General features: G+C 46.4%; 1 pseudogene; it reads right to left on the bottom strand.

The window, feature by feature from the left end:
- Positions 1 to 8155: 8155 nt before the first annotated feature.
- Positions 8156 to 9449, bottom strand: LOC126991991 (dimethyladenosine transferase 1, mitochondrial-like; annotated as a pseudogene).
- Positions 9450 to 10442: the final 993 nt, after the last annotated feature.

Genomic DNA, 10442 nt, shown 5'->3' with positions numbered 1-10442 from the left:
GGAACAGGAGAGAGAGAGGGTGGTTTGGGCATGTGAAAAGTGGGGGATGGTGGGGCATTGTGGAGAGCTGTGAAGAGGAGGGGGATGGTGGGGCATTGTGGAGAGCTGTGAAGAGTGGGGGGATGGTGGGGCATTGTGGAGAGCTGTGAAGAGTGGGGGGATGGTGGGGTATTGTGGAGAGCTGTGAAGAGGAGGGGGATGGTGGGGTGTGTATTGTGGAGGCAGAAGAGGAGGGGGATGGTGGCGCATTGGCAGTGTGCTGGGGAGGGTTTGGCAGCACTGGGGAGGCTGGGGCAGGGGACAGAGAGGGTTGGAAGCGTATCATGTGCCGCGTGACCTCACCGGAGATTACTGGAAAACCTGACGTGAGACAGATGAGGAGGAGAAGGAGGAGGAGGTCGAGGGATTAGGTTCCAAATTTTCAAGTGTTTCTGAGCCCAGGCACACAGGGCTGTCATGAGAGACGTAGGCATTTCCAAGGGTACTTTCATGACCTTGGTGGTAGTTTGACCCTTCCTCTGTACCACGAACATGAAAAACCACTCATGATAACCCTATTGATCTCCTTTTAGGCCTTTGGAAATAGTTGACATGAGAAGTGAAAGAACCTGAGAATATCATCCCTTCCCTTCCCTTCTCTTCCTTTACCTTCCTTTCCATGCCCTCACCTTCCCTGTCCTTACCTTCCTGTACCTTCACTACCCTTCCCTTCCCTCCCGTGCCCTTACCTCATTCACTGTGGCGCCCCTGTTTTGCTCTACCTGGCTCAGAATACCAACACTGTTTTGAGCCCAGGCCCCTCCATGGCGTCATTTGGGGTAGACACTTGGCATGTTCTCTGAAACAAGGAAGAGTTGGTGAGGGAGACTGACACATGGAAGTGCAGGCAGCAGAAAGCCTATTGGTCATTACAGGTTGCCGCTCTGGTGATTTAATCTGCTGGACAGCCACTTAGCACTAGGCGTTTAATTCATTCCTGGCTACAAATGACAGTCAATTAAATTTTTCAAAGGGATGATGGTGTTCCCATTACTGCTTCTGAGGAAGGTTGTTCCAGTGTGGTGGCTAGGTCGAGAGAAACTCCTGCCGTCTGCTACACCTTGGCTTGAACATGAGCCGCTGCTTCCAGTTGTGGAGTTGGTTTTGGCTCAAGCTTGGAGGGAGTCCACGTTGCTGAACTTGAGCACTTGAAAAACCACCATGCATCCCCCTGAGGCGTCTTTTCCAGCATGAAGGGTGACTCACTCCTCGTATGGCTACAGGCCCTCAATGGTGGAGGAATACTGTTCATAGCACTCGCTAATAATTCAATGTCTGAGTGGAGGAGGAGGAGAAGATGGGGTGGGCCTTCTTCCCCCTCCTCCTTTTCTGACTAAACTATTGTAGAGCGGAAGTATACATCTTTATTCTTGAATAAAAGAGATGAAGCCCAACATTCTGTTCTTTATTTGCTGCATCGATGTAGATGTGAGAATTTGAGGTTTGACGCGATTTTGACCCCAGGTCCTTAACGTATTGAACGCTTGTGAGTTTCACGCCACGCATTTCATAATCGAGCCTCTTATTTTTTTGTTCCAACTTCAGGAACCTGACATTTGTCTATATTAAAGGGCATCTCCCATCTATCCAACCAAGCTGAAATTTTGTGCAAATCCTCTTGGAGGCTTTGCCTGTCTTCGTCAGTGAGAACCGAGTTACTAATCTTTGTGTCTGCAAATTTACTAATGAGAGAGAGAAGGAAACATCCACGTCGTTGATGTAAATAAGAACACTGGGCCAAGAACCGAGCGAGGGACGCCACTAGTGACCTGGCGCCCACTCTGAGTTAAATCCGTCAATCACCACTCTTTGTTGTCTGTTGCTCAACCAATTCGCGATCCATTGGTTTACTTGAGAGTCAATACCTATTTCTTTAATTTATAAAGTAATTTGATGAATGTGGGACTTGAATCAAACGCTTTCTGAAATCAAGACTGACCGTCCAATGTTACGTCATAAACTGAGAAGAGGTCGTTATAAAAGGACAATAGGTTTGATAGGCAGGATCTGTGTTACAGAAGCCATGTTGTGAATCTCCAATTAATGAGTGGCTGTGGAGGGTAACTCTGCAATTTTGTCTAATTATGCTCTCAAGTATACACCTACAATTGAAGTTAGACTAATGGGTCACTGTAGTTACCTGAGGTATTTGTTTGTCTCCTTTCTTTAAAATCCTGTCACGTTAGCACTTTTTCCAATCCGAAGGGACGATGCCTTGTCGCAAGGATATAATGAATATGGTTGTGAGGGAGGAGACTATTTCGCTCTTTGTTTCTTTAAGCAGTATAGGATATGCTTTATCTGGTCCTGGAGAGAGAGAGAGAGAGAGAGAGAGAGAGAGAGAGAGAGAGAGAGAGAGACAAGAGAGATGAGCACTCAAAGAGAGAGAGACAGGCAAGTGAGAGGGAACATGAGCTAGCAAGGATTGCAGGACGGCTGCAGTCTCACCCACCTCTTTGAGAGGTGAGTCGCTGGCACCTCTCAGGAAGTGGCCCAGCCTCCGGCCCTTCTGGCCACATTCTCTCTCTCTCTCTGCCATAAGACAACAGTGGTAGTAGCAGGGCCAGGAGCCTCCAGTTCTCTCGTCTGAGCCCTTCATGGTGTGGACTCGGTCTGTGGGAGTAGGGAGGTTAAGGCTTGGCTTCATCTAAAGAGAGAGAAGGAAAGCAATGAGTGAAGGAGAAAGAACAGGAAAGGAGGGCAGAGGGGGAAGTGTAATGGGCCCACCTGGCTGAGCCTTCCATAGCCGACATTCCTTCTATCACGCCTGTGTGAAGTAACGTTGATTTGGCCGAGAGTTTAGTTCAGAAGATAGAAACAGTTTAATGAAGGCCTGCTGAACAATCTGCCGGGTTGAGAATCTTTAGTGACCCTCAGATATTCAAAAAACTGAACCCAGATAGCTGGCAAGTCATAAGAGGGAAAATGGACACTGTGACTCAGGGCCTGGTACCTGCTACAGCTGTGGAGGTGCTGCAGCACTCGCTGGATCAAAAGAGTCTGAAATTCTATCCCCAGTTGCAGTGGTGGGCACCGCTATTCGAAAAGTTAGCTTCACTAACTGGTAATCCACTAACTAAAAAGTTAGCTTCTCTTACGCTAAACCGCTGAACTGATAAAGAAATTAGTAAAAGCTAGCGCTAACCACTGACATATTTTTTTTTGGATTTAGCTTTGGTTTAGTATTTTGGCTCTTAAACCTTTAAAAACAGACCTAGTGACCTGAAATTTTAATGTTGTTGCTTTGACATAGAGCTTTCCAGAAAGGTATAGCATACATGCTAACGATGGTGATAAAGTGTACACATGTAAACAAGTTAAACTCAACATACACTTTTATTTATGCCTTATATATGAACTTGCAATAGCAGTACAGAAAAACAAGAAAAAACAGTATGAATTTTTTAGTGGATAAAAGTTTGTGGAGAAGGACTAACTACATTTAGCGAAAGCTAATTGGTCCACTAACTGTTTCCAAAGCTATCGAAAACGCTAAACAGCTAACGAAAAAATAGCTTCACTAATTAGCGGTTAGCAGAACAGTGCCCACCACTGCCCAGTAGCATAGTAACACAAGAAGAATTAGTTTTCACTGAGATCTGTGGCTGTATGGACAATTAGATTGAGGAGTTTCTTTGATCCCAGAACATAAATACTTTCAAGGAAAGGCTGGATACATCAACGGACGGCAGAAAGCACTGTGCAATGACTTCACTGATCATCCTCCACTAATCAGATGGCTCCAAAACATTGCTTTTCTACTCTAGTTAATATTAAGTTCAAGGAAGTGACGGTCGAGCTTGTTTTTAAAGAAGTCAATTATGTTACATTGGACCACTGACGGTGGGAGCTTATTCCATTCTCGCACTACAACTTTGGTGAAGAAAAATTTGGTGCAGTCTGAATTTACTTGTCTACATTTGAGTTTTATGCCATTGTTCCTCGTTCGCAAAGTGTCGTCGATCATAAACAATTTTGTTCTGTCTACATTCGTGAAACCATTAAGTATTTTAAAACATTCGATCAGTTTTCCTCGGAGGCGACGTTTCTCAAGAGAGAACATGTTAAGGGTGAAAAGCCTTTCTTCGTAGGATTTGTTGCGCAAGGAAGGGATCATTTTTGTTGCTCGACGCTGAACACCTTCTAGTTTAGCAATGTCCTTTGCATGGTGGGGAGACCAAAAATGTACCGCATATTCCAAGTGGGGTCTGACTAAACTATTGTAGAGCGGAAGTATTACATCTTTATTCTTGAATAAAAAGTTTCTTTTAATGAAGCCCAACATTCTGTTCGCTTTATTTGCTGCATCGATGCATTGATGTGAGAATTTGAGGTTTGACGCGATTTTGACCCCCAGGTCCTTAACGTATTGAACGCTTGTGAGTTTAACGCCGCGTATTTCGTAATCGAACTTCTTATTTTTTGTTCCAACTTGAAGGACCTGGCACTTGTCTACATTAAAGGGTATCTCCCATCTATCCAACCAAGCTGAAATTTTGTGCAAATCCTCTTGGAGGCTTTGCCTGTCTTCGTCAGTGAGAACCGAGTTACTAATCTTTGTGTCGTCTGCAAATTTACTAATGCGATTATTGAGTCCAACATCCACGTCGTTGATGTAAATAATGAAGAGCACTGGGCCAAGAACCGAGCCCTGAGGGACGTTAAATCCATCAATCACCACTCTGTGTTGTCTGTTGCTCAACCAATTTGCGATCCATTGGTTTACTTGACCGTCAATGCCTATTTGCTTTAATTTATAAAGTAATTTATGATGTGGGACTTTATCAAACGCTTTCTGGAAATCAAGATAGACTACGTACAATGATTTAGTTACGTCATAAACTGAGAAGAGGTCGTTATAAAAGGACAATAGGTTTGATAGGCAGGATCTTTTGTTACAGAAGCCATGTTGTGAATCTCCAATTAATGAGTGGCTTTCGAGGTAACTCACAATTTTGTCTAATTATGCTCTCAAGTAGCTTACCTACAATTGAAGTTAGACTAATGGGTCAGTAGTTACCTGGTATTTGTTTGTCTCCTTTCTTTAAAATCGGTGTCACGTTAGCCTTTTTCCAATCCGAAGGGACGATGCCTTGTCGCAAGGATATAATGAATATGGTTGTGAGGGAGGAGACTATTTCGCTCTTTGTTTCTTTAAGCAGTATAGGATATACTTTATCGGGTCCGGGGGAGAGAGAGAGAGAGAGAGAGAGAGCCTCAAGCCAGACGGCTGCAGTCTCACCCACCCTTTGAGAGGCGAGTCGCTGGCACCTCTGGAAGTGCTCCAGCCTCTCCGGGCCCCACTCCGGCACCACATTCTTCAGCACATTGGGGTCCCCGCCATGGCGGTAGAGCAAGGCCAGGAGCCTCCAGTTCCTCTCGTCTGAGCCCTAAATGGTGTGGACTCGGTCTGTAGGGAGTAGGGGAGGTTAAGGCTTGGCTTCATCACCAAAAGAGAGAGAAGGAAAGCAATGAGTGAAGGAGAAAGAACAGGAAAGGTGGAGCGGGGAAGTGTAATGCCTGGCTTCATAGCCGACATTCCTTCTATCACGCCTGTGTGAAGTAACTGATTTGGCCGAGAGTTTAGTTCAGAAGATAGAAACAGTTTAATGAAGGCCTACTGAACAACTGCCAGGGTTGAGAATCTTTCCTGACCCTCAGATATTCAAAAACTGAACCCAGATACCGGCAAGTCATAAGAGGGAAAATGGACACTGTGACTCAGAGGCCTGGTACCTGCTACAGCTGTGGAGGGGTGCTGCAGCACTCGCTGGATCAAAAGAGTCTGAAATTCTATCCCCAGTTGCAGTGGTGGGCACCGCTAACCGAAAAGTTAGTTTCTCTAACTGGTAATCCACTAACTAAAAAGTTCACTTCACTTACGCTAAACCGCCCAATTGATAAAGAAATTAGTGGAAGCTCATGCTAACCACTAACTCTTTATATGGATTTAGCTTTGGTTTAGTATTTTGGCTCTAAAACCCTTAAAAACAGACCTAGTGACCTGAAATTTCAAATGTAGCTTAGACACAGAGCTTTTCAGAGAGGTATAGCATGCTAACATCCGATGGTGATAAAGTGTACACATGTAAACAAGTTAAACTCAACATACACTTTATGTATATATGAACTTGCAATAGCAGTACAGAAAAACAAGAAAACACAGTATGAATTTTTAGTGGACATAAAGTTTGTGGAAGGACTAACTACATTTAAAGCTAATTGGTCCACTAACTGTTTCCAAAGCTATCGAAAACGCTAAACAGCTAACGAAAAATAGCTTCACTAATTAGCGGTTAGCAAAACGGTGCCCACCACTGCCCAGTAGCATAGTAACACAAGAAGAATAGGTTTCACTGAGATCTGTGGCTGTATGGAACAATTAGATTGAGGAGTTTCTTTGATCCCAGAACATAAATACTTTCAAGGAAGGCTGGATACATCAACGGACGGCAGAAAGCACTGTGCAATGACTTCACTGCCATCATCCTCTGTGACACCACAAACACAACAGAGTTGAGAGTCAGTTGAGGAACCTTCATATATATATATATATATATATATATATATATATATATATATATATATATATATATATATATATATATATATATATATATATATATATATATATATATATATATATATATATATAGTGACATTCTCCACTGGAACCCATCCATAAATATCTACTATAGTTGGTTTCACGAGAGCTGGCGGAGATTTTCCTGGGTGGACTCGCAGACTTGGCATCAGTGCTTGAGTGACGGTCTCTCCGCCACTCATTGGCTGTTGTTTACTAGATTTAAGCTGCAGCAATTTTGTTTGCCATGGCATAGTTTACTTTCTCTCGCTCTCTGCCACCTCTTCACCCTTCCACGCACCGCGACGCGATTCCAGTCAAAACGGAATCGTCTACATCAGCTTTTGACTCTAATCTCGTTGAAACCTTTGAAAAATTTGGCAAAAATAAAGTATCATTCAGAATCCCGTCAATTTTTTTTTGTCATAGATCCAAGCTACACCTATAAAATAAACTAATTGTCAACTCTCTCATGCCATTGGATTTGAAGTGATAATTGTCTGTGGTTTAGTTGCCTCTCAGCAGGCAGCCTGTGAGCGCGACTGTCGTCCCTTTAAATTGTTTTTTTCAGAGTCGATAAACTTCGCTATTTATTTGCATTTCTTGATAATTTTTTTCTTTCATAAGGCACAATAATCTCTTCCAAAACCAACGATATATAATAATGGCAGGAAAATAATTTTCGCTGTCAGTCTGCGAGGCCCCTTAGGGAGCCCCAGACGGATGTTGCAGTGGAAAGAGTAGCTTATTAAACTTTTGGTGGGTGAAAGGGTTAAAATCAACACTATTGGTATACAAATGTAGTTATTCTTATAATCGCTCTTCCTTATGGCTATCTATTAGTTTGTTACCCACAAATAGTAGAAACGTATTTCAGGATATATGATAGGACAGACGATGAAAGAAAAAGAAGGTTCTTGCCCTAGGCCAATGTTTACGTTATGGCTAACATTATGACTAAGTCAGGACTAAAAATATACCAAGAAATCTTACAATAAATGAGTTAAGTAACGAATGACATTGTGTAGACTGTAGCCTAGCACTTTGTAGTAGTAAAAAGAAGTCTAGCCTTAACAGTCGCTGGATATTGTCCATTAAGGCTACGTGCAGTTCCGATTTAGTTTTGTTATGAATGTCATTTCAGATTTATTTATAATACCTACTTCAAAAGGCACATACTTATCAATAAAGATATTATTGCAATAGTTTTTATTGCTGCAATCTGTTACCTTACTGCTCAAAAAGGGTTTTGGTAGGAATCCAAAGTCAATTTTATACTCGTTGGAACAAGTTAATAATTGGCCACTGAGCGCGTACAGTCACCCAAGCAATGATGCCAAGTCTGAGTCCACCCTGGGCTTAGGCCCACCAGGTCTGGTGGAACGGACTTCAGTAAGCATAACTGATATAAGTGTTTAGGTATAAAATCAAATAATTGATTGTGAATAAAATACTCCTGTAAATGTGTATCACTCTATAGAAGAGTATGGATGATTCAGAGGGCAATGATAGCTTTCAATAAATAACAAAGAATATAATTCTAAGGCTATACACAACTGCATAACACTTCATGTGGTGTTTAGGAAGAGCCAAGGATGAGGGACCAGACAAAGGCCGACATCCTCTGACAGCTACAAGGAAGATGGCTCAGGGAGAGGAAGAAACAGTGGCCGCAGCAGCAGCAGCAGGAGGCGGAGGAGGTATGATGTCATCCCAGTCCTCGTCGACCTCAGTGGCCGGGTCGCGGTGGTTGTACTTGGCCAGGGTTGGGTGCCTGTCCAGGATGGCATGGTAGGTGTGGCAGAGGGGGCTAAACTCCGCCATGGTGAGCTGGAACGGCCGCAGCAGGGGGTCCACGTTGGCCACCTTGAAGAGTTTGTCCGCCAGGCTGTCCCTCACCCTGGTGGGGAAGAGTGTGCCAGCACCCCGACTGCAGTACTTCTGGCGGAAGGCGAAGAGGCAACGTGCCACCTTCTCCACCAGGGGGAAGGGGAGGGGCACGGGGGGAGCCGCACGAGGGGTGAAGTGCACCACCCCCACGCTGACGTCCGGCGGAGGCACAAAGGCGCGGCCAGGGATGGTGAAGCAGTGCTTGATGTGGCACCAGTTCTGGCACATGAGGGACAGGCGACACCGCTGGGCATGGCCGGGCAGGGCTGCCATGCGCTGGGCCACCTCTAGCTGATAGGTCAGCGTGAGGCGTGTGCGGCCGGCCGCCCAGGCGTTCCTGCGCAGGCTAATGTCCTCCAGCCAGCGCACAGTGAGGGGCGTGGCCACGCTGAACGGCAGGTTGCCGATGATGTGTGTGTTGGGCGGCCGGCCCTCCCAGGGGTTGTCACAGGCCGGGAAGACGCGCTCCATATTGAAGGTCCTGGCGTCTCCCAGACACACCTCCAGGGCTCCCCCGGATACCTCCTGCAGCGCCTGCAGGGCCGGCAGAAACCTGGTGTCCTTCTCCACCGCCGTGACGCGCGCCGCGCCCTGCTCCAGCACGGCCCGCGTCAGGTTGCCAGGGCCAGGGCCCACCTCCACCACGTGCGCGCCATGCAGCTGCCCCGCGGCGCGCACCAGCTTGCTGCACAGCCTGGGGTCCAGCAGGAAGTTCTGGCTCAGCCTCTTGAGGGCCCGCAGCCGGTACAGCCGCAGCAGCTCCCCCGCCGAGGGCAGCTACGGCAGGCGGAGCATGGCAGGCCACACACTCGGGGTGGAGCTCAGCTTACTCAGTCACCGCGCCGTGTGGCCGCCGTGTTCATGCCTTGACTCACCAGCACACACTGGCCTGGGGTGCAGGCTGCAGCGTCCAGCCCACCACTCACCACCAGCTTACTCAACACGCTAGTGTTCACGCCTTGAGTCACCGGCACACTGGCCTGGGGTGCAGGCTGCAGCGTCCCGCCACCACTCACCACAGCTTACTCACCACGCTAGTGTTCACGCCTGAGTCACTGGCCTGGCGAGCAGCGGGCCGCCCACCACTCTTCTTGTTGTTCAGTAGCGTGCAGGGCTGGCAGAAACCTGGTGTCCTTCTCCACCGCCGTGACCGCCGCGCCCTGCTCCAGCACGGCCCGCGTCAGGCTGCCACCAGCCCACCTCCACCACGTCTCCATCAGCTGCCCCCTTCGGCTCGCACTCAGCTTGTTGTTTACCTGCAACAATAAACTATCAATCAATCAATCTTCGTCCTTTCTCTCCGGTACCTCCCACACACCAGGGCCCAAGCCCTGCTGCACTACATGCTGCACAGTCTCGTCCACACCCCTGCAACACATCTGGCACACTTTGCTGGGACTCAGACCATCTATAGTTCCTTGCATTCACATCCACAGTACTGAACCACACACACCAGTCTACTCTCTAGTATTTACCGGGGTTAGTTCCTCTGCCTAACACACAGAATAGGTCAGGAAATTCCGTTCAACCACCAGCTACTCACCACGCTAGTGTTCACGCCTTGAGTCACTGGCCTGGCGTGCAGCGGCCGCCCACCACTCTTCTTGTTGTTCAGTGTTATAGGGTACTAGTTGTTGTTGTTGTTTTGGGCCGCTTGGGGACTGGTTACCGCACTCACCACCAGCCGCCGAGGCGTGTGTTTGTTTACCTCTTGCTCTTGCTCTTGCTGTACAGGTGACCCGTTGGAGTCAGGCCTTCATATCGGCACAACTTGTAAAATAAAAAAAAAACAAATATATATATATATATATATATATATATATATATATATATATATATATATATATATATATATATATATATATATATATATATATATTCTCTTCACTCTGTCTCACCAGCAGCAGCATCCATTCCTCTCCGTTCTTGC

This window comes from Eriocheir sinensis, unplaced genomic scaffold (assembly GCF_024679095.1).
Source record: "Eriocheir sinensis breed Jianghai 21 unplaced genomic scaffold, ASM2467909v1 Scaffold379, whole genome shotgun sequence".
NCBI lineage: Eukaryota > Metazoa > Arthropoda > Malacostraca > Decapoda > Varunidae > Eriocheir > Eriocheir sinensis.
Note: the sequence above shows the minus strand (reverse complement) of the source record. Positions and strands in the feature narration are given on the sequence as shown.